Below are 14,071 nucleotides of genomic sequence, written 5' to 3'. Positions count from 1 at the left end.
GTGTAGATTTCCTTTCCTTTTCTCTTGCGTGAATTCTTGGAGAAAAATGTGTCTTGGTTTCTAAACGGTTGTCATTACCAACTGAAAGGATGGCTTCCAAGCGTCCATTTTTATTACATTTCTCTCTCTGAAACTCTTTCCCTCTACATGCCTCTACCTGTCACTGAGGTTTCCCTGATTTTCTCTCATATGTGTGTGCGTGTGCGTGTGTGTTCAACTTATAAAACTTCTATTGGGCTTATCATTCATGAAATGGAGAAAGTTGTGAAACAAAAAATGGCTTTCAGCTTCATGTCCCTTTAAGGCTAGAAAGCATTTGTTCCTGTTCACTTTTGCAACCAGAATGTGAAATATGAGTTTGGAAAACATCAGACAAGATATGTGACTGGGATGAAGATTTCCTTGTACACTGAAACCAACGTTTTCAACACGGAGATGTCATTAGACAAAGAAAGGTAGGTCTTAACATAAGGTTATGTGTTTAGGTTGGTACTATTTTCGAGAACATATGTAAATTACATAGTGTATAATGCCGGTCAATCTTGGAGGGTGAACAGGCGAAAGTTTTACATGAAGATATAGATGACATCCAAAGAAAACCGACGTTGCAATGAAGCTTTGCAGGTTTTCCAAAGATTGAGCGGTGGTGCTCAATATAATCATATATAGTATAATACACGAGAACAATTTGAAAGACGATATGCTGTTTTAATAGGCACCATGCATTAGTGATACGTGAGCCACAACAGTCGAATGTTCATACTTAAAAACTGACCGTAAAGTAAGACTGGATAATTCTGTTGTACTTTTCAAAAACATGAACCGAACCTACACTCATTGGGAGAAGTCTCATAAAATATAACTTATGTACGATCAAGGATAGCTCATTTTTTTTTTTTTTTCCAAATTGTGATGTTTCTCGGTGTTCGTATGTACACTCCTGGAAATTGAAATAAGAACACCGTGAATTCATTGTCCCAGGAAGGGGAAACTTTATTGACACATTCCTGGGGTCAGATACATCACATGATCACACTGACAGAACCACAGACACATAGACACAGGCAACAGAGCATGCACAATGTCGGCACTAGTACAGTGTATATCCACCTTTCGCAGCAATGCAGGCTGCTATTCTCCCATGGAGACGATCGTAGAGATGCTGGATGTAGTCCTGTGGAACGGCTTGCCATGCCATTTCCACCTGGCGCCTCAGTTGGACCAGCGTTCGTGCTGGACGTGCAGACCGCGTGAGACGACGCTTCATACAGTCCCAAACATGCTCAATGGGGGACAGATCCGGAGATCTTGCTGGCCAGGGTAGTTGACTTACACCTTCTAGAGCACGTTGGGTGGCACGGGATACATGCGGACGTGCATTGTCCTGTTGGAACAGCAAGTTCCCTTGCCGGTCTAGGAATGGTAGAACGATGGGTTCGATGACGGTTTGGATGTACCGTGCACTATTCAGTGTCCCCTCGACGATCACCAGAGGTGTACGGCCAGTGTAGGAGATCACTCCCCACACCATGATGCCGGGTGTTGGCCCTGTGTGCCTCGGTCGTATGCAGTCCTGATTGTGGCGCTCACCTGCACGGCGCCAAACACGCATACGACCATCATTGGCACCAAGGCAGAAGCGACTCTCATCGCTGAAGACGACACGTCTCCATTCGTCCCTCCATTCACGCCTGTCGCGACACCACTGGAGGCAGGCTGCACGATGTTGGGGCGTGAGCGGAAGACGGCCTAACGGTGTGGAGGACCGTAGCCCAGCTTCATGGAGACGGTTTCGAATGGTCCTCGCCGATACCCCAGGAGCAACAGTGTCCCTAATTTGCTGGGAAGTGGCGGTGCGGTCCCCTACGGCACTGCGTAGGGTTCTACGGTCTTGGCGTGCATTCGTGCGTCGCTACGGTCCGGTACCAGGTCGACGGGCACGTGCACCTTCCGCCGACCACTGGCGACAACATCGATGTACTGTGGAGACCTCACGCCCCACGTGTTGAGCAATTCGGCGGTACGTCCATCCGGCCTCCCGCATGCCCACTATACGCCCTCGCTCAAAGTCCGTCAACTGCACATACGGTTCACGTCCACGCTGTCGCGGCATGCTACCAGTGTTAAAGACTGCGATGGAGCTCCGTATGCCACGGCAAACTGGCTGACACTGACGGCGGCGGTGCACAAATGCTGCGCAGCTAGCGCCATTCTGCGGCCAACACCGCGGTTCCTGGTGTGTCCGCTGTGCCGTGCGTGTGATCATTGCTTGTACAGCCCTCTCGCAGTGTCCGGAGCAAGTATGGTGGGTCTGACACACCGGTGTCAATGTGTTCTTCTTTCCATTTCCAGGAGTGTATTAAGAGGGGTTAACAGAAGATACAAAAAAAAATCTGAAAGAATTATGTGATTCGTCATGGGATTTTTTAGGTCACTGATAAGTTCAAAATTTTTCAGCGGGAGACACTGACTCGATGCTTTTTCGTCGAAAAAAAGAGCAAATTAGCTGAAAACAGCAACAATAAGCATTCAGTAGGTGAGAAGGAATACATTTCTATCACTGGGGCATGTATCGTTTAGTGGCAACGGGCAAATTAGATGCGTTCGTAGCTTCCGAGCAGTTTGTCGCACTTCTCGTCCAATATTAGGGAGAGATATACGTAGCAGCGAGACGTATTAATACTGTCGCTCTGGGCACGCACCGTTTGTTGCTGTACCGTAGTGTATACACTGGTCAGCCAGAACACTATGATTGCCTACTTACTATCAATATAAACCCGTCCAGACGATAGCATAGCAGCGTCATCTGGCGAGGAATGACCGCTAGTCAGACATACCCACATTGCTTGTAGTATCAGTGAGCGTGCTGGGCAAGGTGGCAACCTAGAAGAGTTTGACAGGGACAGATTGTGATGGTCCGCAGACTCGGCACGAGTATTACGGGACGTGCATGACTTGTCAGGTGTTCCAGGAGTGTTGTGGTGAGTGTCTTAACACGCGGCGAACCAAGGTGAACCCGTGTTCAGATGGCGTGGGGTTGGCCGGCCACCTCCAACAACAGATGTCGGACGTCGTAGGCTGGTCAGACTGGTAAAACAGAACAGCTGGCGAACTGTGGCGGGACTAACGACCGACATTAATTCTCGGCAGAGTACAAGAATGTCGGAACACAGAGTGCACCGAACACTCTTAACGACGGGGGGACCTCCGCAGCCGACGACACATCCATGTGCCAATGTTAACACCGCGACATCGGCAACTACGACTGAAATGGGCACGTGACCATCGTCACTGGACGTTGGCGCAATGGCAGAGCGTTGCACGGTCTGATGAGTCACGATACCTTCATCATGTCGTCGTCTTCCAGGGAAACAGCTCCATGACACCTCTACTACGGGAAAAAGACAAGCTGGCGGCGGCTCCTTTATGCTCTGGGGAACATTCAAGTGGGCACCCACGGGTGCAGTGGAGGACGCACAAGGCACCACGGCGGCCAAGGAATGTCGCACACTGGTAGCAGACCACGTGCATTCCTTCATGATGATCATGATTCTGGATGGCAGCGGCATATTTCAACGAGATAATGCGCCGTGTCATAAGGGCAGCAGAGCGATGGATTGGCTCAAAAGAACACAGTGACGAGTTATAATCGATGTGCTGTGCCCCCAACTCTCCAGATCTGAGGCCGATTGAACACATCTGGGATGTGATTGAACGTGACGTGAGAGCACATGGCCCCACTCCCCAAAATTTACGGGAACAGGTGACTTGTGAGTGCAGATGTGGTACAAACTCGCTCAACGGTCTACACAGGCCTCATTGCCTCCATGCCACGACGCGCTGCCGCTGTTATCCCAGCCAAAGGTGGATGTACCGGCTATTAGGTAGGTGGTCATAATGTTCTTGATGATCAGCGTAGAAGGCGACGTCGTAGTTCCCACAAGCAGACGGCTTCGTGTTACGTAGTTTAAATGACGTTTCCTTGCAAGAACATCTTCGAAGCGATGTATACTATTCGTTTGCGCATTAGTTAATCTCAATATTGATAGATCTGAGAATAGTAGCGAAAATTTGGAGGGAACCTCAAAAAATACAATAACGATTATCATACGTAAGAACAAAGATTCATACTGGAGACAGAGAGCGGCGGAAAGCTCAACCATTCCTTCTTGGCCTTTGTGCTGTTGACGCACAGACGGCAGGCAATAAGAAATTAAGCCTCCATCGATGGGAGAGATTATTATACAATCACAGTGTGAAACTGATCTCCGTCGGGCAAGAACATGTCTGTACCCTTTGAGCACTGCCAGTCGCGGAGCTATAACGCTCCCTTGCGGGGCCTGCGAAATCACTTTTACATTTCCTGTTTCCGCTCCTTGAACAACGATGTGTGAAGTTACATCTGCTAGGAAGACCCAAAACCAGTAACAAGCTCATATTACATTTCGTAAGTGACAGTGTGGAATGTATTTGTGTAATGGGCCTTTCCACCATCAAGAAACGCAACAGCAGTTTGGCAGCCGTTATCTAAGACCCTCTGTGTCCAATGGGCACCACTACGATATAAATTTCACAAGATATCCCTTTCCGGAATCCACATTAACGTGAAGAGAAGAGGCCGTCTTTCCTCAAAATTGTCATGATATATGGATATAAATCGTATCTCACAATCCTACAACATATTCATTTCACCAACACCCTTAACAGTGGTCTGCTGTAGAATTATTGAACGTATTCTCAGTTCGAACCATCTGTCCACAATTCAGCATGGTTTTAGAAGCACCGCCCCTGCGAAACTCACCTTGCCCTTTTCTAACATGATGTCCTGCGAACTATTGGTGACGGACAACAGACAGATCCTATATTTCCAGATTTTCGAAAAGCGCTTGACGTAGTGCCCCATTGCAAATTGTTAACGAAGGTACGAGTATACGGAATAAGTTCTCAGATGTGTGGGTTGGTCGACGACTTCTTATGTACAGGTATCTAGTACGTTTCCTTCGATTTCATCAGAGACAGGCTTATCGTCAGGAGTGCCCCAGGGAAATGTGATAGGATCACTCTTGTCATCTATATACAGAGATGATCTTACGGATAGGATGAGAAGCGATCTGCCGCTATTTGCTAACGATACTGTGGCGTGCGGGAAGGTGTCGTCGTTGGATACCCGTAGGCAGAAACGACTAGGAAATTTTTAGTTTGACGAATGGCAGCTAGCTCTAAATGTAGAAAAATTTAAGTTAATGCAGATGAATAAGAAAGGCAATACCGTAGTGTTCGAATACAGCATTCGCAGCGTGCTACTCTTCACGTCGATTAAATATCTAGGTGTAATGTTTCAAACCGACATGGAATGGAACAAGCTTGTAAGGACTGTAGTGGGTGAAGGCGAATGGTCGCCTTCGTTTTATTAAGAGAATATTAGGAAAATTTGGTTCATCTGTAAAAAGGACCACTTCTGAGACGCTGCACAGACCTATTCTTGAGTTCTGCTCGAGTGTTTGTGATCCGTGCTAGGTCAGGTTAAAGGAATACATCAAAGCAGTTCAGATGCAGGCTGCCAGATTTGTTACCAGTATGTTCGAACGACAAGCAAGTATTATGGAAATGCTTTGGGAACTCGAATGGGAATCCCGGGCAGGAAGGCGATGTGCTTTTCGGGGAACATTGTTGAGAAAAATTTAGAGAACCGGCATTTGAAGCTGACTGCAGAACATTTATATAGTCGCCAACATACATTGCGCGTAAGTACCACGAAGATAAGGTACGAGAAATTAGGGTTGTACGGAGCTTATAAAGGGTCGTTTTCCCTCTCTCTATCTGCGAGTGGAACAGGAAGGCAAACGACTACTGGTAGTGGTACAGTGTACCCTCTATCGCGCACCGTAGGGTCGCTTGAGGAGCGTGTATGTAGATGCAGAACATACGAGAAGTAGTCATAAAAAGTAAAGTTGCATCTATGAATCTTGGTGGAGAATTCAGCTTGTGATCACTCTGCAGATGCCTCCTACGTAGTGGTTTCTTCAACCGACGAAAGACGAAGAGGCCAGTGGGTGAAATATTAGGAATAAACGGCGGTCGAGGCAAAGTTTGGTAGCCACAAGGAGTAGCCCTGTGTGGAGCGAGCTCGTCATTGTCGTTCATCACAAACACCGCTATGAAAAAGCCTCCCGCTGCTACAGCCTCGCCAAGAGATCTGGTAATACGGTCCTGCGACGGTTTGTGCCTTACGTCCATAATCTGTTCGGCACACCACAGCATCCCAATAAGCAATCAGCATTACCTTGCCCAAAGATGGTTGCGTTTTCGCCTTTCTCGACGGTAGTGACTCGACATACTTCCTCTGCTTGCTTCACACCTTTGTCCCAGGGCCTTAAACATACGCGCAGCACTCGTCAATGGTCATGTGGCGGCTCCACCCAAAGGGCAGAGACCTCTGTCATGTTTAGAATGGGGTGCAAGATATTGGAAAGTGATCCGTGACTTATTTCCATTATCGTCTCGCTGTAATACAGTGCTCTTCGACTACCAGAACGTCTGCTTATCTTCCAGTCCTCGTAATTCACAGAAGAACAGTATGCCACTTCGTTCTTTGCGGTTCAGATTTGTTTGACCACGCTGGAAGCGCCTTCACCTAACCATCGTGTCCTATGATGGTGCTTTGTAGCCACTAACTCCATGTGAACTATTACTGTGAAACTTCCTGGCAGATTAAAACTGTCTGCCGGGCCGAGACTCGAACTCGGGACCTTTGCCTTTCGCGGGCAAGTGCTCTACCAACTGAGCTACCCAAGCACGACTCACGCCTCGTCCTCACAGCTTTACTTCTGCCAGCACCTCGTCTCCTACCTTCCAAACTTTACAGAAGCTCTTTAAAGCTGTGTTGTTCCGCTTGAAACGAAGAAAAAGAACACTGCGCGACAGTCGATGCTGTATCAGTGCGCTGTGCCACTATGATTTGTCTCCTTCTGCGGGGATTTCAATGCGAATGAGCACTGAAGACATGTACGTAGAAGCCAACAAACAAATGAATAGGGAAGTTCGTTATCTACCATAGGCTTATTAATAAGTCATTCTTCCCGACGACGATATTTGAAAGTCTAATGTCGGCACCTTTTTTCAGTTTCCTGGAATCCTTCCCAGCGACCTACGACAAAAAGCAATGGACTCCTATTCAGGAGGAAGGAGCCATCATGATCTACGTTTTTCTATATCACTGCAGGTGAATGCGGAGATGGTTACCTCAGACGATATCACAGTCGATTTCATCTGCACCCATGTCCAACTGAACTAGTGCTCGGTGCCTAAGAACTTGATCGTCGATCACAAATCAGTCTCTAGTCTTTCTTCTTCCCGTCCACCGATGATAGTGCAAGTCTACTTTTACATTACTCCTGGATTTATATGACAACGTCAACGTAACTTAGCTGTGGGTTGCTACTCTAAGCATTATGAACAAGTGACTGCAAGAATTATTATCTGGAAACAAACAAAAAATGAGCGTGCAGAAAATTGAATTTTAAATGGAGTTCCTTTTCCATTAAACTCGATTCAAGATGGCGAACATGCCCAAAAAGACCACAAACTTGAGAAAACTTTTTTTTTTAAATAAGTGAAAAGCCACGCCTCCGATCGAAAAAAAATTTCCTTCGAAATATACGTATTCAATATTAACCTCCATCAAGCACATGGCTGTACAAAGTTAGCTACGTCCCACGTCTCGGATCCAAAACCTCGTAGAAATCTTTTACCATTTCCTGAAAAAATGCCAGCAATTTCCTTCTTTAAAAGCTTTTTCATGCAATGAAAATTGGGATGGTTAGTTAAAAAACGCGGCAACGAAATTGTAAGTTTTCGAACTCTTTTCTATCCTAACAATGATTACAACCGAAAAAATTATTTAATGGCATGGTAACACAACTCTTTGCGAAGAAAATAAGCCTAAAACCGTTGCTGTAGGGCCATCAGCTGAGAAGATCTAGCGAGTTATCGAGTGGGCCTTTTGTTTTCAGAAAATCGATATATCGCGGTAAATAATTGGTACGTTTTAACTTATTTAGGAAGTAATTTTTTGAATTAACACTCGCTATTCTTGCCGTAAACTGCAAGTATGGGAGCATGAATGTTAACCAGTTAATAGTGAACCGCTTTTTAACACTTTTTTCGATAAATGAAAGAAAGCAATCGATACTTATTAAAAGGCAATTAACAAATTCTTTTAAGCCCTCTAATTTTCTATATTAACGTTTTTCCTTCGGATCTATAGTTTTTATTTCTGAAGTAAAACCGTTTCTTGCAGTTCTGCGAATATATCAGCAATGTTCGCCATCTTGGATAGAGTTTTAAGAAAAAGAAACACTATTTAAAATCGATTTTCCTATTTGTTTAACATTAGGCGGCCACAGAAAGCTCGGACTACCAGAGTGTCCGTCAGCCTGGCGGCCCCGTCGATTACCCCGGTACGGAACAGGGCGCCGGCGCTGATTTAGGCCGCTGTCCGCTGCCGGAACTGCGCCAGGCGGCAGTTAATCCGGCGGGTTAATTCGGAAGCGCGCGCTGGGGTCCTGCGTCTCTCTGCCGCTGCCGGTATTGATGGGAGAGTCGCAATCCGGAGCTCAGTCACTCACTACTCTGCAATACTCGATGCTAGCGCCCTCTGGTTGGCAGCACGCGTAAGGACATTGCTCATGCCGTACACGTCGCAAGCACTTCGATGAGCGGAACTGATCCGTGTGTGAGTCTTACGCTATTTTACAGCGGCTTCTCACGTTCTTACACGATTAAGTTATTATTTTAAGAAAGTTGCAAGGCTTCTAGACCTATAGCCCGAACATACACCATGTTATCAAAATTATCCACACAACTTGTAAGTAGGCTGTTTAGGTTTTTATGTTGCTAACGCCACTTAGCGCTCTGTATCAAAATCACTGACTGTGCTGTGTGCAGTCTGTGGCTGGTTTGCACTGTTGGATTATTCGCTATTTAGTGTCGGGCAGTTGCATTTGAACAGCGCGTAACGTTGCGCAGTTGGAGGTGAGCCGCCAGCAGTGGTGGATGTGGGGAGATTGATGTCATGAACTTATATATATATATATATATATATATATATATATATATCTTTTAAACACTATTAAGGTAAATGCATTGTTTGTTCTCCACCAAAATCATTCATTTGCTAACAATGCCTATCAGTAGTTAGTGCCTTCAGTAGTTAGAATCTTTTATTCAGCTGGCAGTATTGGCGCTCGCTGTAATGCAGTAGTTCGAGTAACTAAGATTTCTGTGAGGTTAGTGATTCATGAAACATATAGGTTATTGTTAGTAAGGGCCATTCTTCTGTAGGGATTATTGAAAGTCACATTGCGTTGTGCTGAAAATAGTATGTGTCAGTTTAGTGTTGATCAGAATAAGTGAAGAGAGAAATGTCTGAGTATGTTCAGTTTTGCTCAGCTGTTGGAAAATCAAAAACGTAGAGGTTTACCAGCACTATCATTTATAATTTTTCTAAGGGGATGTTTCAACCTGGCTGAAAATGACTTCATGCCGCCCTCCATCGGTAATGCTGGAATTCAGTATGGTGTTTGCCCACCCTTAGCCTTTAATGACAGCTTCCAATTTCGCACGCATACCTTAAATCAGGTACTGAAGGTTTCTTGGAGAATGGCAGCCCATTCTTCACGGAGCGCTGCACTGAGGAGAGTTATCGATGTCGGTCGGTGAGGCCTGGCACGAAGTCGGCGTTCCAAAACATCCCAAAGGTGTTCTGTAGCATTTAAGTCAGGACTCTGTGCAGGCCAGTCCACTACAGGGATTTTATTGTCGTGTAACCACTTCGCCAAAGACCGTACACTATGAACAGGTGCTCGATCGTGTTGAAAGATTCAGTAGACATCTCCTAGTTGTTTTTCAACGGTGGGAACCAAGAAGGGGTTTAAAACAACAATGTAGGCCTGTGCTGGGATAGTGCCACGCAAAACAACAAGGGGTGCAAGCCCTCTCCATGAAAAACACGACCGTACCATAGCACCACCGCCTCCGAATTTTACTGTTGGCACTACACACACTGGCAGATGATGTTCCCTGGCATTCGCCATACCCACACCCTGTCATCGGATCGCCACATTGGATACCGTGATTCGTCACTCCACACAATGTCTTTCCACTGTTCAATCGTCAAATGTTTACGCTCCTTACTCCAAGCGAGGCGTCGTTTGGCATTTACCGGCGTGATGTGTGGTTATGAGCAGCCACCCGACCATGAAATCCAAGTTTTCTCACCTCCCGCCTAACTTTCATAGTACTTGCAGTGCACCCTGAAGCAGTTTGGAATTCCTGTGTGATGGTCTGGCTAGATGTCAGCCTGTTACACATTACGACCCTCTTCAACTGTCGGCGATCAGGCGACGTCGGCGTGTGTGCTTTTGTGCTGTACGTGTCCCTTCACGTTTCCACTTCACTGTCACATCAGAAACAGTGGACCTAGGGTTATCTGGGAGAGTGGAAATCTCGCGTACAGACGTATGACACAAGTGACACCCAATCACCTGACCACGTTCGAAGTCCGTGAGTTCCGCGGAGCACCCCATTCTGCTCTCTCACGATGTCTCACAAGTACTGAGGTCGCTGATATGGAGTACGTGGCAGTAGGTGGCACCACAATAAATCCAATATGAAAAACGTATGTGTTTGGGAGTGTCCGGATACTTTTGATCACATAGGGTATCACTCGCCACAGCTCAGACTAAATACTTCTCCCGCAAACCAAAAATGTGACCGTTTCCATAGACATGCGTTGTGGCACAGAGAAGTGTGAAAAATTGGAACTCATGTTGGCAGCCCTGCGGCAGTAGCACAAGTATGGAAGAGCATTAAAGTGCGTAGCAGTAATGAGCGTTTAGTAAACATGGAGCAGTGGAGCAGTCCAGAGTGTGCAGTCGCTGAAAGTGCGTTTTGTCGACACTGTACAGTTTGACAGCTACACGACGGACGTTTAGGCGTCGTTATATGATCCTGTCCGAAGGCCAAGTTCTGTCATTACATGTACCCGCATTGCCGTATGAGAATTTTGAAGAAACTGTTACAGTTTTGGAGAAAAAGTCAAATGGAGTATCACGAACAGTAGGAACATCTAAATACACAGCCCGCGTTAAATCAGAAAAGTACTTCCTAGAAAACTTAAAAAAATATCAGTTAACACTCTATGTCATTCAGTGCGATAACTTACCTGGTCATTGCAGCTCAGACGGAGCAGAATTTTTAGTCAAATTCATCTTGCTCGACTTCAGCTTCGCCCATTGCACAGAAACCATTTTACCGTCTGTGCCACCCGAACGTGTCAGAGATATTTATGACTCTAGGATCTCTTTTTTTTTTCAGTTATCAGTATTCTGGCTGGTTTAACACGGCCCGGCCCGAATTCCTCTGTTGTGCCAACCGTTTCATCTCAGAATAGCACTTACAACCTACGTAATTAATTATTTTTTGGATGTATTCCAATGTCTGCCTTCTCCTATGTTTTTACTCTCTACAGTTCGCTATAGTACCATGAAAGTTACTCCCTGATCTCTTAACGTGAGTCCTACCATCCTGTCCTTCTTCTCGACACCGTTTTCCATATATTATTCCTTTCCACGTTGATGTACGGAGAACTTACTCATTCGTCACCGTACCAGTCCACCTAATTTTCAGCATTCTTCTTTAGCACCACATCCCAAATGCTTCGATTCTCTTCTTTCCCGCTTTCCTACAGCCCATGTTTCATTACTCTACAATACTGTCGTCTAAACGTACATTCTCAGAAATTTCTCCCCCAAGTTAAGGTCTATGTTTGATACTAGCAGAATCCTCTTGGCTAGGAATGCCCTTATTTCCAGGTCTAAATTTCGTTTCATGTACTTCTTTCTCCGTCGATCATAGGCTATTTTTCTGCCTAGAATTCGTATACGTCGTCATCCTCAGTGTTTATGTTAAGTTTCTCGTTGTTCTCATTCCTGCTGCTTCTTATTACTTTCGCGTTTCTTCGATTTATTCTCAATCGTTACTCTGTACCATTAGACGGTTCATTCTATTCAACAAATCTCGTAATTATTCTTCACTTTCAGTATGGATGACAATGTCATCAGCGAGTCTTATCATTGATATTCTTTCACCCTGAATTTTAATCCTGCACTTTAATCTTTATTTTATTTCCTCTACGTCCCTGGCTTCACTCTTAACACATTTCCAAATTATGACATTCAACACACCTGGTATCAGCAGAATAGAGTCACCTCGAACACTGCCCGATGGCTGCAAGAAAACTCTTGTTTAGGGATCACATAATATCAAGGAACGGTAATATTCCTCGGCCGTTCGGGGTTCCAGAACTTTCAGCTTGTGACTTCCTCTTCATGGAGATTACTAAAGAGTGTCGTGTATCACACTAGAAAAAGAATAATGGCTCAACCCAAATCATACATTGAAGAAGAAATAACTAACATGCCACGCCACACTTCATGCAACAAAACGTAAAACAACTTATTGAATGTGTGTGGTAACACGGACAGCATTTCACTGATGCAATGTAAATAATTGATGTATAATGCAGTGTCCAATGCTTTTTACAAGTACTTCAAATTTTTCTATTTGGCTGTGTCACTCTGTAGACGCTACTGCAGAGAGACCAAGACCTGATTAACTTCTCATAGTCGAGGCTCACAGTCATGCAGAATTTTTCAGCTGACATCATGTTCGCCGTTGACTGTAGAAATTATTTATTTCACAACTGCAGTTACAGTCTTTGGGCCATTTTCAAGCAATAATGCAAAATATTTTGCTTCAGCAGATATTAAACTTTAAAATCCTCCGACATGTATTAAGTCATCGTCAAAATGAGCCTTTTCACTGTAGAAATACCGTAACACCATACCCTCTGGTTTCTAAGATGGTAGCCTTCCACCATCCTAAATTCGCTGACACCTAACCTCCGGGACTAAATATGACATACTTCAACAAAATGGCTTACGATTAGAAAAAAATAGATTTGTTGTGGTGGGACCACTGAACCTGGAGAGTTATGATATTATGGGCATACTGACCTGCCTCTTTCAGCAAATTTGGAGACTGTATACAATACCAGTTGAATGGCAGTCAGCATTATTCCATCCACTCCATAAAAAAAGAGACAAGAAGACCGTCGATAATTAAAGTGGTATATCAACCAGTTATGTTCCTTAACAGATCCTAAACAGAATCAATGTTCATCTTGATAAATAGACTGTCGAGGCGCGGCTGGTTGCAGATATGCCTTTCCTGTTCAGAACATATTTTCAGTCTGAAGAACATCAGATACAAGATGACTGGGAGGTTTGATTACATGGTTGTGTTTGTTGACTTCAGAAAAGCGTACGACTCAATACGACGAGAGTCATGATTGAATGTTCTGGAATAGTTTTGGGTTGGTGTTACATCCAACACAATATCAATTTTTAATTCAAGAATGAGACTTCAGTCCTTTTTGAGATAATGACTGGAGTCAGAAAAGGAGGCTGGTTTCCTCAGATTCCTTCATTTGTCATTTGAGAGTCAAGAAAATCTCTGCACAAGAAAAAAGAAAACAGGTGTAGGTTTGACCCAAAACTCAAACTGACTGTCTAGCTTTCATTGTCAACTTAGCGATTTTTGCCAACAATATCAGTTCAGTAATCACAAAGATAAAGTATCTTAAAGAGACAGTAGAGACAACTGGATAAGAAAGGAGAAATACTTCGTGGACATCAGCAGTTGAACAGAATGAGTGATTATTGACCTTGGGAAGACTGGAAGAGTCAAGCTGTTATCCGCTGAGTGTATTGCTTCTCTGTGGCTGTATCTATCGCAGCCACTGTTAGAATAATTACCTCTACTGCATCGTCCCCTGACATTAATTTGGTGTCTGTCTCTTTCATCTCTCTCGGGTACACTGGCCTTTCAGAATTGGCCTCAGTCGTGTGTAGTGCATGGTAGTTATACACATCTTCAACTTTTTCTAAGAAATCTAACAACGGTTTTTGTTTCTGCTAACACTACATTTTTAATCATGAGGCAGTTCTCC

The 14,071-nt window shown here is 44.8% G+C and overlaps 1 protein-coding gene and 1 non-coding gene across 2 annotated transcripts in view; one reads left to right on the top strand and one right to left on the bottom strand.

The window, feature by feature from the left end:
- The window catches only part of LOC126334915 (uncharacterized), a 549,387-nt gene that overhangs the window by 80,101 nt on the left and 455,215 nt on the right, over nucleotides 1-14,071 (top strand). The gene's annotated exons all lie outside the window — the stretch shown is intronic.
- Trnas-cga (transfer RNA serine (anticodon CGA)) lies at nucleotides 6,722-6,796 on the bottom strand. The gene has a single exon. It is a non-coding gene; the product is annotated as a tRNA-Ser (tRNA).

The sequence above is a fragment of the Schistocerca gregaria genome, chromosome 1 (genome assembly GCF_023897955.1).
Source record: "Schistocerca gregaria isolate iqSchGreg1 chromosome 1, iqSchGreg1.2, whole genome shotgun sequence".
NCBI classification, from domain to species: domain Eukaryota; kingdom Metazoa; phylum Arthropoda; class Insecta; order Orthoptera; family Acrididae; genus Schistocerca; species Schistocerca gregaria.
This window is presented reverse-complemented; position numbering and strand designations above follow the sequence as displayed.